At 41.8% G+C, this 26,082-nt stretch overlaps 1 protein-coding gene across 3 annotated transcripts in view; it reads left to right on the top strand.

Moving 5' to 3' along the window:
• The window catches only part of shq1 (SHQ1, H/ACA ribonucleoprotein assembly factor), a 136,778-nt gene that overhangs the window by 98,813 nt on the left and 11,883 nt on the right, over positions 1-26,082 (top strand). The window lies entirely within an intron of this gene.

Below are 26,082 nucleotides of genomic sequence, written 5' to 3'. Positions count from 1 at the left end.
TCCCGACTCCTAATCCTTTGTCATTCCCTCTCCATTTTGATTCAACTAGTGTCCACCATTGCAAACCTTTGGAGCTATGCCAACAGTGGTTATTGATGTGACTATTGAGTAAAAATACACTCTTTGACAAAATAAGTTAATACATTGGATTTGCTTTACCTAATCCCATTTGAAAACACACATTCCACTCCAGAATGAATAAGAAAGGTTTAAAATGATGTGAGCCAAATGCTGGCAAATGGGTTTTTGGTCAGTTGGATGTCTTATTAGCGTGGACAAGTTGGACTGAAGGGTCTATGACTCTATCTTAGAATGTTTAGCAGTAATAATACTGTTGCCATGTCAACAAGGTTATTCTGTCGCCATTTTCCATGATGGACAATTAGTCAATGTCCATTTTTGGAGCACTTAAAATGAACTTTTTGAAGTACAGATTCAAAACCTTTGGAATTGTTTCAAGCTTTTGTATGCTTTTACATCTTCTAAAATTAGAGACATACCTGCTTCTTAAAGACCATGTAACTGCATCTTTCACTTTCTCCATTTTCTACTCTTTTTGGATTTTGTGCAGAGTTTTAGACACTGTTAAGTTAGCTTTTGATTTTCTTGGATGATGACAGGTGTGTGCATACCAAACGTCCAAGAAGTATGTGAAATTAGGCAGCCCGGCCGTCCACATCTTAATGATAATCAGAGTACAACTGCCTGCCCTTCAGCATTACCGAGATTGAAATTGTTCATGTTATTCAGAAAGTCTGACTCGTGTGGAAATTGGAACATCCAAGCATTGCATTGTATTGAATGAAAGTCGGCATTAAGTCATGTTGTTAGGGAAGAATAGACCTTTATTTTGGGTTGGTCTGGACTGTGTCTGACACGGGAGTTAGATTTTAAAGTAGGTCCCCTAAACGGGGACAATATTCTGCTCCTAGCATGGTAATGAGAAGGGGATGCTTACGTGAATGAAGTAACAGACTTCAGCAAACGAGATGCAAATGTCCCTGAATTCAGAGTGGGCAGTGAAGCGATATGCGACAAGTATGAACCCATTGGTTTGCTCTCAGTGCTATGGTAACGTGGTTTGGTGGTCTATCCAGGCCTCAGAGAGCGATCACGCCTCAGCTAAATGTTTCTTCAGCCAATCTATTTGGCAAATATTTGTTGATGTGCAAGAAGTAGAAAAGATGTGGAATGGTATTCTATTCAGCCAGTTTAATGATATCTGTACCTTTTTTTTAAACTGGTATTGTTTCACTACATGATATCTGAAAGGGCATCTTACTACTATAGTTGAAATTAATTTGACCAGTAATGGTCAAATGTGAAAGGACTCTTCCGTTGTACCGTTGAACTTATAAAGCCACACATTTTGGCTATTTTGCTACTTTGGTGTACGACTTGGGCTCAGTAAAGGCCTCTCTCTAAGGTTTTAGTTCGTCGTAGGATTTTCTTCAGATTATGATTGAAAGATTTTACTGAGAGCTAATGGTTCATAGTTATTGGTTCATAATAGAATTATGTAAAATTAAGATGTGCCATGATCCTATCTTGTAATTTCCCCATGGGTTTTGCATGGTCTTATTTATCTAAAAATCTGACTAGTTATTTTCAGACTGTTCAATACTGCCAGCATGATATTCCATACACATTCCAAGAAGGAAAGAGAATGTCGTGTCCAACTCTTGGCATTTCTAAGCCACACTTCAGCACTGAAAGCATTCACTTGTTTCTGGGTGGCACTGAAGCTGACTCACTGCACACAAACCTAGCTTCTTCATGTGTAACTTCAAGCTTTGATTCATGGGTTTAACTTTGCAATCTGGCTTTGGCTTTCTGGATTTGTTCCACAAACATGTGGAAGGAACCTGAATTTTAACAGGGTCCTCGGACAAGAAATGAGGGATCTAGGAAAATGTGCTAAAACGCAAACCTGTGCCAGGTCAATAGACCGCAGGTTCTGATCTGTCAGGGGCAAGTGTAAGGTGGATGTCAGAAAGTATTTATTGACACACCAGGTACTCAACATCTAGAAAGAGTTAGATGGGAGATGTGTGAGGCCTGGGCATTGTGTCAGTTCAATGGGGATTTGCGGGGATGTTGCCGGGGTTGGAGGGCTTGGGCTGTGGGGGGCAGCGAGGGGGCTAGGCTGGCTGAGGCTGTTTTGCCTGGGGTGTTGGAGACTGAGGGGTGACCTTGTAGAGATTTGCAGAGTTATGAGGGGCATGGGTGGGATGGATGGACGGGGTCTTCTCCATGGGCTGGGAGCGTACGAAACTGGAGGGCATTGGTTTGGGGTGAGAGGGGAAAAGGTTTAGGGGAGATCTAGGGGGCAGCTTTTTCGCACGGAGGGTGGTGCATGTGTGGAGTGGGCTGCCTGAGGTGGTGTTGGAGGCTGGTGCAGTTGCAACATTTAAATGGCATTTGGATGGGAATATGCCACAAGGATCTGTTTTGGGACCACTGCTGTTTGTCATTTTTATAAATGACTTAGACGCAGGCATAGGTGGATGGATTAATAAATTTGCTGACGACATTAAAGTCGGTGGAGTAGTGGACAGTGTGGAAGAATGTTACAGGTTGTAGGGGGACTTGGATTAACTGCAGAATTGGGCTGAGAGGTGGCAAATGGAGTTCAATGCAGCTAATGTGAGGTGAAGAATAACCGGAAGGCAGAGTACTGGGTCGATGAAAAGATTCTTGGTAGTGTGGATGTGCAGAGGGATCTTGGAGTCCATGTACATAGATCCCTGAAAGTTGCCACCCAGGTGGATAGTGCTGTTAAGAAGGCATACGGTGTGTTAGGTTTCATTTGTAGAGGGATTGAGTTCTGGAGCCGCAATATCATGCAGCAATTATACAAAACGCTGGTGCGGCCACACTTGGAAGATTATGTACAGTTCTGGTCCCCATATTTCAGGAAGGATGTGGAAATGTTGGAAAAGGTGCAGAGGAGATTCACCAGAATGTTGCCTGGTCTGGAGGAAAGGTCTTGTGAGGAAAGGCTGAGAGACTTGAACCTCTTCTCATTGGTAAAAAGGGTAAGAGGGGATTTGATAGAGATGTACAAGATGATCAGAGGGTTAGATAGGGTAGACAGTGAAAGCCTTTTTCCTAGGATGATGACGTCAGCGTGTATGAGGGGGCATAACTACAAATTGAGGGGTGATAGATTTAAGACAGATGTCAGAGGCAGGTTCTTTACACAGAGAGTGGTTATGGCGTGGGATGCCCTACCTGCTAATGTAGTCAACTCAGCCACATTAGGGAGATTTAAACAATCCTTAGATAAGCACATGGATGATTTTGGGATAGTGTAGGAGGACGAGCTGAGAATAGTTCACAGGTCAGCGCAACATCAAGGGCCGAAGGGCCTGTTCTGCGCTGTAATGTTCTATGTTCTATAACGAGAGAAGAAGATTGTAAAGTTAATATTTTGGAAGAATGAGATCAGATCCTCTAATTAGCCCATCTTGTGTCATAAAGAACTGCTTATGAGTGTGAATTCTTCACTTTTTCCAGATTGAAAACATAAAATCAAGGTGCACTGAATGTTTTTAAGAAATGGCTATAGTTGTTTCAAAAGAACCGTCCCCTGGGCAGTCTGCTCTTCCGAATCAATGGCTATTGACTGCAAAGTTGGCTAGTGCCAGTTAATTTTTCATATTTCTGTGCAAGCATTGCCCAAGTGGCTAATATTTAATGTATGTTAGGAGCTAGTAAGCTTTTTATTCATGATGTTCCCATCCATGAGCGAGCTGGCAGGAACCCTGAGGCTTTTCTATCTCTTTCCCTTTCGCAGGCGCTCTCCTTCTGGCATGCAGACAATGTAATGCCCTCAATGCCATCCTGACCGTGACCAAATAATGCAGCACAAACTGGACTCCAAGTTAGAATTTTCTGCCCAGTAGGAACTTGCAACGACTTGACTTTATTATATTCTTTCCATAGTACAGTTATTGACAGATTGCTTTTTGCAAAGAGGCTGTAATAGGACTTGCCAGGAAGTGTTTGCTTCTGCCGATCTAGAATTAGATTTAGAATTCGAAACCCCACAGTGTGGAAACAGGCTCTTTGCCCAACAAGTCCACACTGACCCTTCAAAGAGTAACCCATCCAGACCCATTCCCCTATCCTACATTTACCCCTAACTAATACTCTGAACCTACACATTCCTGAACACTATGGGACAATTTAGCATGGCCAATTCGCCTAGCCTGCACATCTTTGGATTGTGGGATGAAACCAGAGCACCCGAAAGAAACCCACGTAGGCACGGGGAGAATGTGCAAACTCCACACAGACGTTCCCCCGAGGCTGGAATGGAGCCTGGGTCCCCTGTGCTGTGAGGCGGCAGTGCTAATCTAAGTATTCCACTGTATTCAGCCACATTGAGGAGGGTCTATGCTATGATATAATGCAACATCTAAGATTTGGTAGGAATTCAGCATTTCAGCTCCTGGCTGCTTCTCTCCTGATGAATCCTATCTTGAGATTTTAGTCTTGGTTGTTTGATCGATCAAAGTTAGAGCCGTAGAATAAAAATGAAGATGGATTTCAAATTGTGCTTGATGGTCCCGAGTATATTTTATAATCTGTGACAAAGAAGTACTTACAAGCATTGTATATTAGGAATAATCATCCTGAAAGGAAATTTTTAACCATTTAGGCTGCAATTTGAATATTTATCTGTTGCCTTTCAATGTAACACTCCTGACTGTCCTCCTTTTGCAGCCTGACTGACCATAATGCAGAACACATTTTCTTAAAAGGATTGTCTTTTTTTGTCAAGGAATTTTGACAAGTTTTTTTGGGGGGAAGAGAGGAAGTTTAATTTCAAAGGCTTGTTTTTTCCCAGTAAAGTACATTCACAGGTTTGCTTTTCAAAAGGAAGCTGCTCAAATGAAACCTGGTTAATATGTCAGAACGGGTCTTGGTTATTTCCACAAAATTTACAAATGGTGAATTGTTGTTACCCCAAATCAGCAGCAATAAGCACCTCATAAACTATTGTTGTGGTGTGGTCCCTGAGCATAGGTGCTTGATAAATGCATGCGTTGTGAATAACAGGAGACATAAAAGAGAGATATCTGTGTGGTATGATCCATCTGAGGCTGCACACTTAGTTTTTTTTAAAAAGAGAAAGCTGACAAATGCGCCTCTGCTCAGACGAGCGCGAGGGAGTAGTCAACAGTATGTTCATTGCTGACCAAAGCAACAACTGAAGTGGGTGAGAATAGCATGTTCATCATGCAAAAATGTGAAAGTAACAGCAAGTTGAATTAACTAAATCCAATCCTAATCGTTTATTACTGGCCTCATGAGGTGTTTTCTCTTGTTCACCTTCGAAAATATCAGCAAGGACCTAAAAAGACCAAAATATATATGGATTCGGATTACAGTGGCATATCATTGACATACCCTTGGTTCATACTGCCATCAAAGTAAATTCTTAACAATGAGGGTTCTCTTAGATATCGGAAAGTCAAATCCACTATGGGAGTAGGAGACTCCATGTACGCGCAATCCTTTGCTATAATCCTTTGTGTGAACAGAGTAAGGGCAGATTATGGCATCATTTGTATCATTGCTGCCCAGTAAAAAGATGCACTTATAGATTCGGCTTCACTTTCAAATTAAATTCACCATTTTTCCTACATTCTTTAAATATGAAATACCTGCTAGAAAATACTTACAGACATTTGGGTAATAGACAGGTTTCAGCTCATTTGCACCAAGGTAGTCTGCTGAATCTGCCTGCTTAAGTTCATATACTATAAAAGGGTAACAGTTTGACAGAAGTACTGGATGACTGCAGGAGCTGTGCTGATGATCAGTCATTCCTCTGGTAAAGCTGAAAAATGGAAGGTCGTTGAGGAGAAGTATATCCAAGCAAAGTAGGTGAATTGCCTTAATCTGGAATGCTTCCCTTTAAATATGGAAAACTATGTCTTGTTTCTTTAATGTATTTCTGTTGTATGAATGATACTAAATGTATTTTAAGAGGCGTGCAAAGCCTCTGAACATGGCTTAAATCTGTAAACTAACCATTTATGTTGTATTTTGATGCTTTGTGTAGTGTGCACTGAGTTAAGGACAACAATGCATGCAGGAAAGGAGCTTCATTCCATTGTACATATCAGTTCACTGAAAGCATGTCTGATGCAATAAGTCTCTATTGATTGATGGAAGTACTCACTGAGTGCATTGCATATAAATCAACAAGCTTCCCAGTTACTGAGGGAAGCAGTTAATCTTGTCTGTACTAATAAGGCAGCAGGTTGCCAGTATCTGATCTCTGGTATCTTTTCAGTTCGGTTTGACATTATCATTCATTTAAAGACAAGTATTTTGCCATTATATCAAAATGGATTTAAAAACTGCAGTAAATCAGTTCTAAAAATATAAGATGCACCGCCCTGTTGAATTATGTTCACTGTTACTTTCTGCACAGAAAGATTGCGATACTAAATCTGTTATGATGTATGCGCTTATTTTTGCTTCCATAGGTCCATTTTTTGCTATTTTATTCCTGTATAATGAAACGTTGTCCTGAAGAGAGCATTTTGACACACACAAAGCTTTGATTCTTTTTTTTTTGTCAAATAAAGCAGACTGGAATAAGTAGGGATGACTGTGAGGAGGAAGGTGAATCCACAGTAGTGAAGAGACCATGTGTATTTTCTTTGGATTCAAGGCCTATTGATTTCCCTTGCATCGTGAGCAGTTTTGTAGATGGTTTTGCACAAGATATAATAATTAAGCAACATTTTTCCAAGTTGCAGAATACTTCCAAGTTAGCATTTCTATTTTCAAAAAAGTGAATTTGACAGCTGTGTTGTTCTATTCCAAGATCACTGAAGGGATGAAATAGTTTTCAAAGTTTTTCTCTGCAGTCCCAACAGCAACTGAAATGTTATAGTTCCCACCTTCTGACAGTAGAGGTCCTCAGTGAATTGCTGTTTCCTCATTTGCTCAAGTTCAGACTTGACGTGTACATCCTTTCCTGCCATTTATTATTTCTTTTGTTTTCTGTCTGCCACCCCCACACCAGAGGAAACCAGAGGGTTCTGTCTTAACCAGAGTGGAGCTAAGACCTGCTGTTGTGCCTTTTGATTTGCATGTGCCCTTTTCCCTCAAATGTCTGGTCTTTTATCGTTAAGCAGGCAATTAATCTTGTGCTTACATTTTTACTGCTACGTGCAAATAGACATTTTGCATCATAAATTTTAACCATATATTTTATGCAGCTCCTTGCCCAGTCCTGGAGTTGGAAGAAAGCTTTCTGTTGTAGCGAGCAGCGATGCAGCAGGAAACTATATATGATTGGAAGGTGCATCACTTTAATTCCTGCTGTCTAATAGAGATTGATTCTGAATGGCTCAACGGGATACAACCAAAGATTTCTGTAACCAGAGGAATGATGTACCAGAAAGGCCCAGTTGATTGCCGAGAGCTCCAAGATTCAGATATTGTACTGGGCTATCAATGGTATTGGATCCATAATTATAGTCCTGAACATAACCACGCAGTGCATTGATCAAATTGTTAATTCTGCCTTTTGAATTCCAAGTATCAGGAGCAAAGTTTCAAGTTCACCAGTTCATCGGGTTAGGACTAGCTGATGCACTATCCACTGCGTACAGATTTACTGCTATATTCTTTGTTGATCTTACAGATCACTGAAAAATGCTCTTTAATACATCTGCTTTTGTGTTCAGGACATGAACATGGTCTCTGACTTAAATCCAAGCATCTCTTACAGACGTATCTTGCCCATTTTTTAAGCAGGCTTAATTTTTAAGTGGGCCAGCAATAACAGTTGACAATTACACAGCTCATTTACTGTGGAAATTGCTCCCAGGTCCTTCGTGGAAGCTTAAGGTCATAATGGATGCAGAGCCAAGGCCTAATAGATGTGACATTTAGAAGGTTTTTAAAGAAGCAGGAGGTGGCAAGACAGATTACAGGAAGGAATTCCAGAACTTGGTGTTTTTGCAGCTGATGGCACAACACTCAATGTTGGGGTAAAAAGCGACACTGTGGGTTCCCATTTAAATAGAATGGTAAGGAAATGAACAGCTTGTTTCAGATTGAAGTCATTATTAAACAAGGGATCAAAATGCTGGCCAAAATACAGTCTGGGGTTGAAAGAAAATGTCCGCGATTTCAGTCCAGTATCTATTCAACTGGAGGAGATTATATCTTGTGCCTGACTGTGAAAGGTAGTTGTGGGTTGAGAGTGTAGTGCTGGAAAAGCACAGCACATCAGGCAGCATCCAAGGATCAAGAGAATTGATATTTCGGGCATAAGCCCTTCATCAGGAATAAGGGAATTCAGCCCTGATGAAGGGCTTATGCCTGAAACGTCAATTCTCCTGCTCCTCGGATGCTGCCTGATCTGCTGCGCTTTTCCAGCACCACACTCTCGACTTTGAGCTCCAGCATTTGCAGCCTTTGCTTTCTCGTGCACCAAAGAGCAGTTTGATAAAATTTGTTGAGTTTGCCAGACATTTGTGTAGTGTTTTGTCATGCTTCCATGTAATAGAGAAAGATAATTGTGATAAGAATTTAACAAAGTTGTATAAAGTCTTTATTGTGCAATGAAAAGAGGTGTGTCATGGTGTGAAAGGCTAGTGAGTAGACTTTGTAATTAAATAGAATAGCTTGAGGTGTTTTTTGATTGATGCCATAAATAGGATGGGTTTACTGTTTAAATAAAGTAAGGGTTGGACTCATGGTTCCTATTATGGAGCAATACTGTGCTGTTCTGTCTTTGGTCAATATACCAAGGAATCTCGATTATCCGAAAGACACGGGTGGGAAGTATTTTGTTTGGATAATCGAATGCCGGATAATACTGTCTAGCCTTGCGATCTTGTCCAGATAATCCCTAATTCAGATAATCGAGGTTCCTCTGTAAATGTTATTGTGCCAACAAAGTTTGGTTTGTCTCCAACACAGAGATAAAAGTTTCCCCAATAATTTGCTGATCATTAAACCTTAGAAAATTCCCAAATTCCATCCAGAATTACCGAGGAGTTGTCTCCAAGCTGTTCATACTTTGGAATTGTCTGTGTTTGTGAATTATCAGGTCGTTCAATAAGTGTAGCGTTCAGATACTTCTAGGAAACCGGTTTACTGAAGTGACTGTTCCTTTCTTCTGTGGTTGCTTTTTCTTTTCCTCCCTTTTAAGTCCATGCACAAGGCTCTCTTCCTGGTTTATTTTTATAATTATTTAGATGTGGCCTTCCTTAAAGTGAATTTTGAGGTTAAATACTTTTTGTTTGAACTACTGTGTGATCGGGTAGCCCAAATGAAACTCGCTCCGGGGAAGGAATAAAGTGGAACCTGGAAATGGCAGAGGGGTTAAATTCATTGCATCAGTCTTCACAATAGACGATACAAATGGCATCTCAAAATTACTAATTTTTCCAAGGACAAAAAAACAGGAACTAAATAGCTGTCATTAGAGTAAAAAGTGCTAAGGAAACACATTGGAGTAAAGACCAATAAGTCCCCTGCACCTGATGGGATGCACCCTAAATATTAAAGGGAGTAGTTACAAAGATACTGAATGCATTGGTCATAACCCTCCAGGAATCCTTAGGTTGTGGGAAAGATCCAGAGGATTGGAAAACTGCCGATTTAACGTCTTTACTTCTAAGGAAGGTGGCAAAAGACAGGTAACTATTGGCTAGTTAGCTTAACATCTGTTATTAAAAAAATATTAGAGGAAGAATTTCTTCCCTGAGGGTTGTGAATCTGTGACATTCTTTACCACAGACACTGTCGAGGCTGGATCGTTAAGAATACTCAGGGCTGATATAAATAGATTTTTAATCATAAAGGAATCGAGAGTTATGGGGAAAAGGCTGGAAGGTGGAGTTGGAAGATAGCCATACAGAAATTAAGGGCCACGTTGTTTGATTTGAAACACAATGACTGAATTTCCAAAATGAAGTTTAAGATAACACCATTTGGAATATTGAAGCACATTAAAATAGTACTTCGTAGAATAGTTTTTAATTCTGAAGTCTAATGTCTTAATCTTGGAATTTTCTTTTAAGTTCTGCTTCCTCGTTGTCATATTTTATTTCCATTTCCTCTCCTTTCTTCTACATTTCCTCATCCCCATCTTCACCCCTGCCCCCCCCCCAGTCCTCCCACCTGTATCTCAAAGTAATTGAAAAGCAACCAAAGTTTTAAAAACTGGTGACTGTTGTTTTAAACCTAGATTATTCTGAAGCCTGACATCAAATCCATGTGGGTGAATCATGCATTATAAAAAAAATTAGGTCTGATTGTTAAATGCTTAAGAGACAGCCTACATTATCACAGACAATGATGCAGTATCACACAATCTAGATGTCTTTTGAAAGCCTTGTGACAAGGTGAAAACCTCTATTTCGTGAGTAAAGTTGATGTTTTCCATAGTTTTTTTTAATATTCTTTTAACAGCATGACACTAAGAATATTGTCAATAATAGAGGTGGACAGTAGCAACTGCTCTATTTTAAATAACATCCACTAAGACTAGTTTTGATTTGGAGATGCAGGTGTTGGACTGGGGTGTACACAGTTAAAAATCACACAACACCAGGTTATAGTCCAACAGGTTTAATTGGAAGCACACTACCTTTCGAAACACCGCTGCTGATGAACGGCGCTCCGAAAGCCAGTGTGCTTCCAATTAAACTTGTTGGACTATAACCTGGGGTTGTGTGATTTTTAACTAATACTATTTTGTACTGCATGAGAACAATGTTCTGAAAGGAAAAACTCATGTAAATTCGGCTGAGCAAATAGCAGAATGCTGATCTGGCAGAATCTGCTCGGAATCGTACAGATGACGTGTGAAACCTGAGCACCACCCTCCTTTTCTCAGACAATCTCCATTGACGTGGGGCTGATTTATAGCAGTAATAATTTGGAACTTAACCTGTCTTGAGTGGTAGCTTGTCCAATGCTGTCTTAAAATTCATGTACACAACATTCACAACATTTGTTTCATCAATCTTTATCTGTTCCTTCATCGGAAAATTCAATTAGTCAAGCATAATGCACCTTGTCCAAATCTCTACTGGTTTTTCATCACTGACTCCACCATCTCCCTGCCCCGCTTTGTTTTTCTCTGAAGGAGAGTTTTAAAACCTTCCAATATTTGATGCGCCTCCAGTTGCGCTGACTGCCCTTGAATCAGATCTGAAGTAAGGCTGTTGTATCGCTCCCTGCCCTGCTGCCGACCATCTCCACATCGAGGGAAGCTCCTTGGCTATCTCCACAAATCTGTGCATTCACTCTCTCTCTCTCTCCCTCCCTCCCTCCCTCTCTCTCTCTCTCTCTCTCTCTCTCTCTCTCTCTCTCTTTCACGCTTTCTCATGTGCTGGCCCCCCTTGCTGTCTCTCACCTCAACCCGCCTCGCACCCCACCTTTCTTTAACCACCTTGGTTACAAGTCATCTGGAGAAAGTGAGGACTGCAGATACTAGAGATCAGAGTTGAGAGTCTGGTGCTGGAAGAGCACAGCTGGTCAAGCAGCATCCGAGGAGCAGGAGAACCGACCTTTCAGGCAAAGGCACCACAGTCTTGACTACAATTCACCTGGCCCAGGGGAAGCATAGCGGGTCCCTCTGGTGGCATCTTTTCACGGGGATGAGTCAAGGGTTCGGGATGATAGTTACTCTTAACATAAGTTTGCTGCATCCCTCTACCATTTCCATTTCGATCTTGGCCTTTGGGATTTCTACATAGGATTCCAGACGCTGCATGATTGCCCCCAGACAGTTTTCTCAGAGGCAGCTGTCAGGACTCCTGCAGGGGAAGTGCTGCCTGGCTACAGTGCTGCAAGGATTGTCTACCATCTGAGAATCTGGTCTTTACATCCTTGAATAGCTAAGTGCCCAAATCTCATTATTTTTAATCCATTGAAAACATCAAACTGTGGTATGCAGATAAATGTGAACCATGTATTGAACTGGAAGTTATTCAATCTAACCCAAATTGATCATGCTGCTAATAAAGTGATACACTGAGTGATTTTAATCAGTGAACAGATCCTGACAGCTTGGAGCAGCCAGATGGGAGGAGTGAACATGTCAGTAACCATTTATTTTAAAAGTGGCTTTTCCAATATTTGTTCATTTTTGGGTTGTGACCATTTATCAATCAGTAGCTTCAGCAGAACTGGTTGTACTCTTGTTGTGACTGCCTTTTCATCTAGTACTTTTAACTATATAAATCTGATCTGGGGTTTCATAACCTAACTTGCTGGAGTGTAGCCAGTAGAGAACTACTTGTACATTGTCAAGAATGTGAAGCTTCTTAAATAAACAGAGGATTAATTGTGTTTGTGGCATGTCATTCAAGTGACAGGAGAGGTTGTAATCAGTCGACACTTGTGTTTGCCCTCGAGCGAGTTGGATTACAGCAGCCTGAGTAAACACACATTCTGGCGGGAAGTGCTAGGATCTTTTCACACCATTACTTTGTTTAACTATGAAATATAACTGCTTTGTTTCATTGCTTTTGAGGACACTGCAAGTTCTAAAGAATTTGCATGTTTTCTTCCAGTTTTATTTTTTTTCTTGAGTAATATTGAATTGTCAAGGGCAGGAGTGAACTTGGTTTTAAATGGTGCCTAGGCCTACTGCCCAAATTGAACGGGCACTGCTAGGTCAAATGCATGGTCGTCTTGTGTTCACGTGGCAGTCTCTTATTGTATATGGTTCTGCTCACCACACTACCAGAAGGATATGGATGCATTGGAGAGGATACAGAAAAGGTTTACCAGGATGCTGCCTGGTATGTGGGGGACCTTAAGCTATGAGGAAAGGTTGAATAGACTGGACTTGTTTTCCCTGGAATGCAGGAGGTTTAGGGGAAACCTCATAGAAGTTCAAAAGATTGTGAATGGCATGGATAGAGTGGAAAGTCTGAGTCTTTTACCCCAGGATGGAGGCATCAGTTACTAGGTGACATAGTTTCAAGGTGCAGGGAAGGGGATATGTTTAAAAGAGATGTGCGAGACATGTTTTTCACACAAAAAGTGGTGAGCGCCTGGAACATACTGCCAAAGGAGGAGGTGGAAGCAGACACAATAGCCGCATTCAGGAAGCACCTGGACGCATACATGAATGGGAAGGGAATAGAGGGCTATAGATCCTGTAAGTGAAGACAAGGGCAAAATGTGTCAGTGTAGGCTTGAAGGGCTGAAGGGCCTGTTGCTGTGCTGTATTGTTCTTTATTCTTGTTCTGCCCCAAGCTGAGTTCTGACCCCCATATCCTTTCCATTGTAAGCCTGTCAATTTGCAACTTTGTAGTATCACCTGATGCCCCAATATCTCAAGTTGAAAATTCTTTTAGACGCATTGTTGCCACCTTAGCATACTCCATCGACTTGAGAATACTCTGTCCAAACTTCAGGTTAGCCTGAATACAGCTGCTTTTTAATTCCGGTTCCCCCATTACCCATTATTGAAGGTTGCATCTTCACCTTCTTAAATTGAGCTCTGTAGTTTCTTGCCTAAATCCCTCTCAGAATCCCGACAATGCTGAAGCAAGCCATTTGGCCCTTTTGAATCCACACCAACCCTCCAAAGAACATCCCACCCAGACCCACCGCATCCCTGCAACCCTCCATTTCCCACGGCTAATCCATGTAGCCAGCACATCCCTGGACGTCATGGCCAGACTACCTAATCTGCACATCTTTGGATTGCGGAAGGAAACCGGAGCACTTGGAGGAAACCCACACAGACAAAGGGAGAATGTGCGCACTCCACACAGACAATTGCCCGAGGCTGGGATCGAACCCACATCCCTGATGCTGTAAGGCAGCAGTGCTAACCACTGAACCAGCGGCAACCGCTTCATCTCCTTTCTCCTCCTTTAAGGATCTCCTTAAAACTCATTTCTTTTGACCAAGCTTGTGACCACTCGTCCAATATGTGCTTTCTTGTCTCATGCCTCAGTGAAGCATTTTGGAATTTTATTTTGCTTGCTCTGAATCTAATTTGTTACCAGCAGTGATAGGAGTAAACCTTAGGTTCTCAGTAACTTAAATGTTGGGCTCAGTGCTATCGATCATAAAGCAAATTTAGTCTGGTTTTTACTAGCACCCTCACCTTTTACATTGAGCTTCTTCAAAATTTTTCAACACAATATCTTCAGGTTGCAGTATTAACTGCCTGTACGTTTCACTGGTGCAAGAGAATAAGTTACTTGACAGAACTCCACGAAACCAGGGATTGTGTTTTATATTAGTGGCTTATACAGAGGAATCTCGGTTATCAGAATATCAATATCCAAATTTCGGTTTATCCGATGAAGATCTCGAGGTCCCACAATAACGTTACATCAAAGAGATAAGTATATTTGATTTACCAGTACTGAAGAACATGTGAAAACGCTGGCAAAAGCAAAGAAACACAAGCAGCTCAAGCATCAGCGACTGGAGTTTTTTTTTCAGGTAAGGGTTAGTTACGCCGCCCTTTGCAAAAGTAAGTATCTTATAGGGTATTCCCATTACTTTACTGGGCCCTTCATGAAAAAAGGCCGAGAAAGTAAACACATACGCGAGGCAGTGCTTCTGTCTCTCTATCATGTCATTGAGTTCACGGAAACTGACAAATCCTCTTGCGATCATAGAAGCTGTTCCGGACCTTGTTTAATGCTGGGATTTCACGTCGTATTTATGTGATGGTAAGGATTTAGTCCATCTCAGTTTAACCTGTAATTTGCAGATTGCAAAGATTAGTTTGTTTAAATAGCAGACTCATTAAAATTACAGATTTAAACAAATTCTCTGGTAGTTCACAGTGTTAGACCAATATGGCTTCCTTTGTTTAAGGTAAAATCCTTATCCGAATAATCAATTATCCAAATAAAATAGTGCCCGCCCATCTCGTTCTGATAATCAGGATTCCTCTGAACATTGTTGCTCGGACCAGTTCTCCATGCTTTTTTAGAGCAGAAAGGCAGTAGACTGGAAGAAAAATAAATCTATGAAATGATTTCAATAGCAATTATAAGTTAGATAGGAGAAGACTTCTCAACTTGATCTGTGCTTGGAGATGTGCAGCACTTTGGGAGTAGTAGAATCATAGAATCCCTACAGTGTGGAAGCAGACAATTTGACCCATTGAGCCCAGACTGACTCTCTGAAAAGCATCCCACCCAGACCATCCCTTTAAGTGCATTTGCCATGGCTAATCCATCTAGCCTATAAACCCCTGGACACTATGGGCCATTTAGCATGGCCAATCCACCTAACCTGCACATCTCTGGAATGTGGAAACTGGAGCACCTGGAGAAAACTCACACAGACACTGAGCACGCACAATCTCCACACAAGCAGTCACCTGATGGTAGACTTAAATCCGAATCCTGGTGGTGTAAGGCAGCAGTGCTAACCAGTGAGCCACCGTGCTGCCTATTGATCGAGGCTGCTTGATAGTGAGGCGGCAAATGAGAGCCGATGAGAGTATCTCTTCCCTCTTTTGGTATCTTGAAGTTACAATGGAGCAATTTCTCCAGTGACCAGAAAGTGCAGCATTTGTGTTTCAGTTCCATTGTCTGGTCCTTCAACGTTGCTGTAAACCCTGTTGCTAGGGCTTGGCATGTAAGCCATTTCAGAAAGATGGTATATTTGAATGGGTAAATATGTACTATATTCAAGTCCAGTTGCTTTACTGTTAAAGCAATTGTTGTGAACAGATTGTATTTAATCCCATTAAGTTTTGTTGAAATTCATATCATTCTTCACGATAATAGAAAAGGTAATGCTCCATGCTACTGAAAGGATTAGAGACCCGCGTCATATTGATTATGTCAGTTAAAGTCAATTTAATTCAAACTGTTATTTTAGTGATTTAACAGGTCAATGCTGTGGGACATATTTGCATTTTAAAAGGCAGTATCTGTATCTGCTGTGAACTAAAATTCAACAGTGGTAATTATTTCATCTAACAATAAATTGGAATGAGGTTTTAGTGACATTTTGTAATTGGTCCTTTCAGTCTAATGATGCGAAGTGGGAGTACATGGACTGATTGAAGAAAAGAGACAGATGCCTGAAATTGAATTTCGCAAAGAAGCAGGTGGATATGACAAAGTCCATCAGCATTTGCAAAGAAAAATGATTATCATTGGAGGTGTAGGTTTACCATTAAAATTTAGGAGATAAGTGAACCTTTCATTAGACAAACCTGCAGGAAGGCTGGGTGGAAGGGAACTGGTGAAAATCAAATACCAAGAATGTTCACTCTTGTCACGGAGAACTGATTAGCAAGATGTGGGCACCTCTGTGAAGCATCGGTAAACCCATTAGTGGAGCAGGAAGATGGACAGTGTCAAAGGCTATGCCAAAAATGCTAATTGCAGAAGACTGATATAAATGTGAAATTTACGCACAGCTGGTTGGCACACCCAAAGTCAAGCACAGCCTGACATTTGTATGGTACGATTTGACCACTTTGACTATGTCGTAGGCATACCCCTATCCCTGGGTACATCTTGTACCACTGATGGGACAGATCCACCAGAGGGGGCAGCAGAATGGTATACAGTTGGGAAGGAATTACCCTGGAAGTCAGCTGGGCCTGGGCCTTGGGATCATTGAGGCTTCTTGAGAAAGGAAGCCACCTGCTGATTACCCCCTTCCTTTGTCTCCAGTCCACGTCTGTGTCGAATACTAGTTGGAAGAAGCACGAAGGGTGGGAAGTACACAGAAAATACTTGATGAATTGGGTTCTTCAAGGTCCATCACCAATAATAGCTCGGTAGCACCACACCTCACGAAGCTGGCTGCGTCATAACAGATATAACTGTTAGACTGTGGCAGTTGTTGAGGAGACCAACAAGAAGAAAATCTTGCTTGACCTCCAAGTATTGTTGTGGAGATGTACGTGCTAGAAGAGTGACCAGCACACCTTTCTTTTGTGAAGCTGGAGTTCCATCTTCACCCTGAGGATATTTTCTATTGTGTCTGACACTATCACTGTACTAAATGGCATAGACTTGGAACAGATCCAACAACTCTAGAATGAGGATCCGTGGGGCACTGTGGGCTATTAACAACAGAATTATTTTCAACTACGTACTGTGACCTCTTGGCCTGGCATAGCCCCCATTCTACCATTACCATCAAGCCAGGAGGCCAACCCTGGTTCAATGAGAATAACAACAGAAAATGCCAGGAGCAGCATCCTGCATCGCTAAAAAATCCAAGGATGCATTCTGCTTTGGCTGTTTAGCATGCAAGTAATAAACAGCTGAGCGATCTCTCAACCAACAGATCAGATCTAAGCTCTCCAATCCTGTCACATCCAGTCATGAACAGTGGTAGGTAGTCAAACCACTCGCTGGAGGAGGAGACTTTACAAATTACCCCGTCCCAACTGATGGGAGAACCCAGCACGTCAGTGCAAAAGCTGGGGCTAAAATGTTTGCCAACATCTTCAGCCAGAAGTGCAGAGTGGGTGATCTATCATGGCCTTCATCATAGACACCAGTCTTCAACCAATTTGATTCACTGCAAGTGGTACCAAAAAGCAGCTAAAGGCACTGGCTATGGGCCTGACAACATTCCAACGATTAGTATTCAAGATATACTCCAGAACTAGGCATGGCCCTTGCTAAGCTATTCCAGTACAGTTACAGCACTGGCATCTGCCCAGCAACTTAGAAAATTACCCAGTTATGTGCTATTAATTACACAACAGGAATCTGCTCTCTGCTTGGTTTGGGTTCTACCAGGACCACTAAGCTCCTGATTTCATTACAGTCTAAGTCCAAGTTTGGCCAAAAAATTGAATTCCTGAGATGAGGTGAGAATGCTTGTCTTTGATGTCAAGGCAGCATTTGCCTGAGTATGGTATCAAGGAATCCTCTTAAAACTAGAGTTAATGGGAGTGAGTGGGGGCTGTATACTACTTGGGGTCACATGGTAACACTAAGGAGGATGGTTGGCAGAGGTCAGTTATGTTAGTTCCAGGACAATACTGCAGGAGTTTCTCAGGGTATTGACTTAAACCCTCGCATCTTTTGTTGCTTCCGTCCTGACGACAACATGATGGTGGATATTTGCTGATAATTCCACATAGTTCAATGCCATTTGTGACACAGATGCTGCAAGATTGAGACAACATTCAGGGTTTATCTGATCGGAGGCAGGTGTCATGTTGCACAAGTGCCAGGCAATGGCTCTGCCAGCACAAAGACAATCTAACCCCCTCTCTTTGGCATTCAACTGTATTACCATGTGAATGCCTCACTACCTACTGTCTGGGGGTGGGATGGAAGATTACCATTGACCTGAAACTGAATTGGACTGGCTGTATAAATACTGTGGCTGCAAAAATAAAGAATTCTGCTGTGAGAGCTCACCACCATTTACAAAGACACAAGATGGAATTGCAACTTGGCATTCCACCCATCTAAGCAAGAACAGTCAGAAGCTCAGCAGCATCCAGGACAAAGCAGCCAATTGTTTTGGCACCCATCCACCACCTTAACCATTCATTCCCTCCGCTGCTGATGTTCAGGGGCTACAGGGTGTACCATTTAGGGTGGCATGGTGGCACAGTGGTTAGCACTGCTGCCTCACAGCACCTGAGACCCGGGTTCAATTCCCGCCTCAGGTGACTGTCTGTGTGGAATTTGCACATTCTCCCCGTGCCTGCGTGGGTTTCCTCCGGGTGCTCCGGTTTCCTCCCACAGTCCAAAGATGTGCAGGTCAGGTGAATTGGCCATGTTAAATTGCCCGTAGCGTTAGGTAAAGGGTGGTTTGCGCTTCGGCGGGGGGATGTGGACTTGTTGGGCCGAAGGGCCTGTTTCCACACTGTAAGTAATCTAATCTAAATTTACAAGATGCTCTATAGAAGCCCACAAAAGCTGCTTCAACAGTACTTTCCAAACCCATAGCCTCTATCTCCTCAAGGGCGAGGTTAACATGCTTGGGAACATCAGTACATGTAACTGCCCTTTTGAGGACACACATCATCCTGGCTTGGAACTACGTTACCGTTCCCTCGCTGTCACTGGGTTAAGTAACTGGAACTCATTTCCTGACAACAGTGTGGGGGTACTTGCATTACATTTGACTACAGCAGCTCGCCAGCACCTTCCTTAGGGCAGTTCGAGACAGGCAGCAAATGTTGGCTTGGCTAGTGACTCCAACATCCTGTGAATGAATGGGAACGTAACTGCGTATGACTTTCGTATTTGATCTTGCCACTACTTTGCCAGATGAAATGGAAATCCAGATTTTAGCTTCTAAAGAATTTCCTGCATCGTGAGTGAATGATGAAGCTATCATCTAGTCCGTTCTTACAGAAAGTTTAAAATATTGAGCTGTTACAAGCTAGTGATTACAGCTCTCCTGATTAATAGGCAACAGAAATATCCAATTTGGAATTGGAATGGAGGGTGTGTTAAGGGTATAGTGTTTTAGCAAGTGACGTTTCTGAGCGCAATGATGTTATTTGCGGTGCAATGCTTAGCATTTCCTGATCTCCTCCTCAGGCTGACAGCTGTTAGCCTCAAATTAGCATGGTTTTAATTTCTGCTTTATCGATGTAGTACATGTCTTCCACATTGTTGCTGCTTTGCTTTTTGAGTTTGCATTAAGTGTGCTTACATGTCATGGTAGAGTGGGAGAGGGTGGGGGCAGTTGTCAGCGGGAGTAGTACAGTGCCAAGTCATTGAGTTCAACAAGATCCAAGTTTCAAATCCTGGTTCAATGCTGTGACCAATCTTGGCTATGCAGGCAATTCACCTCCGTGTATATATACTATATATGGGATAAATGTGCCAACTGTGCAGTGTTTTATATACAATGACCCTTGTTTTGTCGAAGATTAATTGATGACAGTAGCAGACACATTTCTGCAGCCACAAAAGTAGGTTGGCAGCACTCACATTGACTCCCTTGGTTAATAATGGCTCTCAAGTTCTTAAGAACCTTTCAGTACCTTGTTCATTAAACTCTACCCCAGCATTGGTCACTGCTTTCAGGAAAAGAGGGAAATAAAAAGCAAGGGGGAATGTTCTCTGGTGAGAGGTTACGATTTTACAGGCTCGCGTTCTTGTATAAATCAAGTTTCTTGTTATTTCTATGTGCTCATTTTCCGTGATTGTGAATTATTTTGTCAGTTTGCTGCAGTCACTTGGCTGTGCTGTATGGATATGTTGTGTCTTGTAGGTTACCAGACTTAAACAGAGGAAATGAAACAGTTGATTTGTGTTTTATAGTCGTGGTGGCTGCTTTCAGGAAGTGGTGAAAAGTTGATTGATTGGTGTGAGTTGGAGCAGAGCTGCAAGAAACCAGATGTAGTAACTATTAATATCAATTTAACCGTGACATAGCACGGTCTTCGCTGCAAGGTACTGTGTTCAGAAAATTTGTATTTTCTGTAACGTCCAGCTATGTACAGCTGAAGTTCTGTCATACTTTACATTTGGTCATGCTTCACTAAGCTGTTGGCCGACATTAACTGAAACATCTTCAAGATTGACACTATCTTGTTCTATTTGCTTGCTACATTTATCTGTCTTTCTTTGTGGTATGCATCCCTTTTTTTTTGATTATTGCAATATTGCCTTTTACCTCCTGTTAGGAGAGTTGGATGCCCACTTGGTCTCTGTGGGACACCAGATCCTTCAAACAGATTTCCGAGGAGGGATGCAGCTTTCCTTTCTTCCGAAAGGTCTAAATTAACTCAGCCTCTGCTCTTGGCTTCAAGTGAACTCAGCCAATTTGCTGCTGTATAAATATATTTCTGTTCCAAGGCGAGAAACTTGGAAAGATGCTGTTGCGGTCAAGCAGAACTGATAATACCTCGGCATAGCCTAAAAGATAAATTTCTATCTCATTTTCAACACCAAGTATGATCCTTTCTGTAATGGCATTCGGTGCTTGTGCATTCATTCCCAGCTCCTATTCTGACTATGTAAAGGTTACGCTCATGACTTTGCTCTGAGGGATGCCTTGTTTCTACCCATTATCAGGCTGGATAATCCAGTGGAGGTAAAATGTTCAGTAGTTTTGTGCAGGTTTGAAAATGGCAAACTAGGATCCAAGTGTGCTATTTGGCAGCTGCCATCAATGCCAACAGCAGTAAGCCCTCGTTTAAAGTTGTAATTGAAAATTACAACTTTAAGTGAAACATAGATTCCCATAAGAATCAGTGTTAAAGCTGAGGTAGTGTTCTGTAGGACTTTCTTTTTTTCTTAAGAAGACCTTAAAGCATTCTACCCTCTTAAGGTTTTATATACTTACATTGTTACATTGCTAAATGATAATGTTTTGAGTTTAAAAGTCACATACAAAAAAACTTGCACAGAATTTGTCAAATACCATAGGCCCTTGCTTCCCTAATCGTATCCTACTTTCTGATTTGCTGTTCTACCATGTAGCAGCTGCTTTTTCAGGCAGCTTGTGCTGTCATTTACTGGGACTCCCTCCCTCAGCAAACCTCCTCCCTCCACCTCTTTAAAAAGCTCCAGGGTTTGTGCAAAAGTCCTGGGATTGCGTGAATTGATTGCATATGTTTTAAAAGGCTGTTGAAACTGCTTCGGCTCCTTGCCAGTCACATTGGCATTGAAGCGAGGTACAGAGAGAGAGGCTGCAAGTCAGAGGGTGAGGGTGATGGTGAGGCCAAATGTCAGCGTTAAAATGAATCAAAGTGCGCAACACAGTTACAGGTCTCCACAACTGCCCAGTTTTAAAATGTAGTTGCCCCATTTACTGCTACATTTATTGAGGACTGGTCATAGAGATAAGCCCAGATAATGGGAACCTATAGCCAAATCCTTGTTATCCATTGGGAAATAGGGAGGGACATGGACTCCCCATGAATAAGACAAAAATGCAAATACAGAGGAAACTCGATTATCCAAATACCGAAAATTGGGGTGTACCCTAACCCCACCCCCACCCCCGGCTTCCCAGGAATAATCTCTCCAACATTGCAGGGCAAGCATGGAACCTGTCAAATATTTGCAGTAATAAGTTGTGTGTTTGGTTGTGCGCTATTTGGAGACTTACCCCACCGAAGCAGCTGCAGCTGCAGCAGCAGTTTTCTTGTTGGTGTGCAGTCCGGATGCCCCAGAGAGGGGCCGGGCGTAGATGGGCAGAAGTGGACATTGTGCTGGGGGGGGGCGGGGGCTGGATCAGGTTGGGGGCGGGAGGTGGGTTTTTTTCCAGGTTGGGAGCGGGGTTTGGGGTGCGGGGGCAGGTTTAGACCGGGTTGGGAGCGGGGTTTGGGGGTTGGGGGCAGGTTTGGACCAGGTTGGGGGAGGGATTGGAACGGGTTGGACCAAGTTGGCATGGAGTTGGGCGGGTTGGGGGTGGGGTCTCGCCAGCTGTGCGCTGCTGCAGTCTCCTGAATGTGCAGCAGACTTTAAAACACCGAGCCCCAGAGGAAAGGCATTTAATTGATTTTCCGAATAATTGATTATCCGAACGAAATAGTGCCCGCCCATCTCATTTGGATAATCAAGTTTCTACTGTAATGCTACAATTCTCCTACCACAAAAGACGGTACCATCCATTGTGACCTGTCAATTGAGTTTAAAAAATGGAGTCCAGGTTGACCTCCCAAGTACTGAGTAGCGGATAGTGAATATTCCTTGAGTGAGTATACCTTATGTTTCCTTAGAGACCTAAAATTCCTTAATTTGGTTGAGAAAAAATGAGTTTGTGTTGTTTTTTGTTTTCACATGTCTAATGTCCTTTGTAAGTTGCCAGAAGCTGTTTACACTTTGAATGTTGGACTTATTATTTTAGATTCATTGAAATGAGATTAATGTATAAGATTAAATGATGAGGGATAGTTTGAAATAATGATGCCTTGTTACGGGTTATTAAACTGCTAAAGTGACCCGAGATTCTTTCTTGTTGAAAGAAGCGAAGGAAACGTTGAAGGGATGATTACTCGAATCACTTTCACAGCTTGTCAGTAACTGATGGGGAGAAATCAGGAGGATGTAGATCATAGAATCCCTACAATGCAGAAACAGCCATTCTGCCCATTGACTCTGCACTGACCCATCCCAATCTATTCCTGTAACCTCACATTTACCTTGGCAAATCCACCTAGCCAGCACATCTCTGTAAACCAAAGCCAATTTAGCATGGCCAATCCACGTAACCTGCCCATCTTTCGACTGTGGAAGGAAACCAGAGCACCCAGGGGAAATCCACACAGACAATGGGAGAATGTGCAAACTCCACACAGATATTCACCTAAGTCTGGAATTGAACCCGTCTCCCTGGCGTTGCGAGTCAGCAGTGCTAACGACTGAGCCACTGTGCTGCTCCTGTTCTGCGACTCCAGAGCAGCTGCCTGTTCTCCATTTTTTAGTCAGGTTACAAAGAAGTTAGGTGGTGATGGAATGGGTCATTGTTTAGTCAGAGAAATGAACTCCTTTTATGCTTACAATATAGTTTGTGACCCTTCGAGTTTCAAATTTAAGATTTGTTTTAAGTGAACTGCCTTTTGTAGTTAGTAGTAATCTAATGGTGCCAGCCACTGTTAGTGCTCACAGCTGCACAGAGACTTCAGTAGGCTTTTGTGTGTCAACTCAAAGATGATTCGAAATGCATTTGAATTTGGTGCCCTGTACAGGAAGTCTGGCGGTGGGAGCATGTGACCTCAAATGATTAAGGTTGAAAAATCCTAGGAACAGAATTAGTTAGCATAATTAATTAAATATCATATCATATGTTTGTTGTCGAGCAGCATAAGGGCTGGATTTCTGCTCATTTCTCCACTCTTTACAGTCTTCTGCTTTCATTTTCACTATTTCAATTCAGCATCTAGCATCACTGTTCTCTTTTTCTTAAAATCTTGCTTCACAACTTCCTAATCCATTTTCAAGCACCTCCTTCGTGAAGTTTGTATAATATTCTCTAGTTTATGGGGAGGTAATGGCCTAATGATATTGTTGCTGGACTGTTAATTCAGACTCCCAGATGATGTTCTTAGTACCTGGGTTCAAATCCTGCCATGGTAAATGGTGGAATTTGAATTCAGTAAATATCTGGAATTAAGAGTTTAATAATGACCATGAATCCATTGCCAATTGTTGGAAAAACCCCATCTGGTTCACGAATGTCCGTTAGGGAAGGAAACTACCATCCCTACCTGGTCTGGCCTACATATGACTTCTGACCCCTGACAAAGTGGTTGACTCTTAACTGCCCCCCCACCTCTTTCCCCCCCCCGGGCAATTAGGGATGGGCAAAAATGCTGCCTAGTCAGTGCGGGATGGGACCATTCGCCACAGCAGATTTGCCGCCAACGATTAGCCACTGCCCTTTGACCACTATGGACACTTAGCCACAGGTGATTGGCCACTGAAGACGATTCGGCACCACAAATACCGCAAAAAAAAGTATATACAACATTGGATGAACCCCATCAAGTCTTTTTGCTAAAATACAATATACCTAAGAGAATAAAATAGGAGTTATGTTGAACGTACCATCCACAAACCACGTTGATTCTGCTAAATGATGTATCCAAGATTCCCTACCAAATATGATTATACGATTACTTCCTTGACCATCCAATAGTGTATATACTTCTACCAAAGAAGCAGCGTTGAACATATGTATGCATGTTTGAAATGGTGAAGTCCTTGGTACCTAATCCCAGACCAAAGTATATCCATTGTGACTTCGAGTAGGCACCTATCAGTGCAATGAAAGAATGCTTTCCTGAAGTTAGAATTAGGGGCTGTTTCTTTCCCTTGGCACAAAGTATGCATAGATTTGTTGCTGCAGTTGGAACAACTCGTCAATACAACACCGATCCTGATTATGCTTTAAAAGCAAAACTGATAATTGCTTTGGCTTTTATCTTTATAAATGAATAGCGCATAACTATCAAATGAACTAAAATTTCATTGTTTAATATTAATGTGAGATTTTACTGCCATTATAAAGATTTTTAAAATGTATTTCCTTTTTCTGGTTAAAGTTTGTATCTCATTTTTATATATAAACCAATAAAATTATATTTATTTTACCTCTTTTTTTTAATCAATGTGTAGTATGTAGTTGTATAAATAAAGGGGACTGAGAAGTATGAAAGCACTGGCGGGTATATATTTCTGGTGGCGAATAGTCCCCAGAGGTCAAACGATCCCAGTGGAGAAATGCTGGTGGAGAACTGGCAGTGGCTAATCATCGGCGGTGAATCATCACCAACCCAGTCAGCGATGTCCTCATCCCGTGAATGAATTTTAAAATTCTCCGAAATTCTAACCTTTCAGTGTCTATTTTTCTCGGGGCCTACCAAACAAGGCACTCCACGTCACAGGTTTGATCATAGTTATGAAGCCACTTTATACTAAATATTGCTTGGAGGATTTGAGCCTCGAAGGATTGTAGAAAATTGATTTCTTTCAGATTCTGTGGAAATGAATTTTTTGTGGTCTCTTTATGAAAGGTGACTGAGTTCACTGTGGACATTGAAGATTATTTTTAACAAGGTTTACTCTAAATCACATGACTGGTGATAGCTGCTTGCTTTGTTGTAGACCCTGCTGAGGCTGTTTTGAACAGTGACTGACTTGTGAAGCTTGTTTTATCTGATTCCGCTGGGGGGAAGCTTGCTAAGAACTAGCTGTGGTAGAGGAAACTTGCTGAGAGCAAGCAGCCCAGCTGATCGTATTCCTGAAAAGAAACCCCTTGTGTTGAATTCCAGATGAAATCTCTTTGTCCTTTTGAAAGAGTGATTGAATAAAATCACATCAAAAATTGTATTTGTTGAGGAGGTTGTGTCTACAAGATAACTGTGTGATTAGTGAGTTCACCGTACTAGCCATATACCGGCATATAATTTATATTTTATCCTTTTGTCTTGGAGATCAACCCATTAGTCAAAATGTTCCTTTTCTGAAAGCCAATCTTTGCAGAGAAAAAGCTTTCCCCCTCCTTCTGTAAATAATGTCTATGTGTTGATTGTTTGTGAATATAATTTGGGGATATTTAGAGGGCTAACTATTTATTCTTCTATATTACTGACTGTTGTGATAACCAATTACTGCATCATCATCATCATCAAATACGTTTTAT

This window comes from Chiloscyllium punctatum, chromosome 12, assembly GCF_047496795.1.
Source record: "Chiloscyllium punctatum isolate Juve2018m chromosome 12, sChiPun1.3, whole genome shotgun sequence".
In the NCBI taxonomy this organism is placed as follows: Eukaryota; Metazoa; Chordata; class Chondrichthyes; order Orectolobiformes; family Hemiscylliidae; genus Chiloscyllium; species Chiloscyllium punctatum.
Note: the sequence above shows the minus strand (reverse complement) of the source record. Positions and strands in the feature narration are given on the sequence as shown.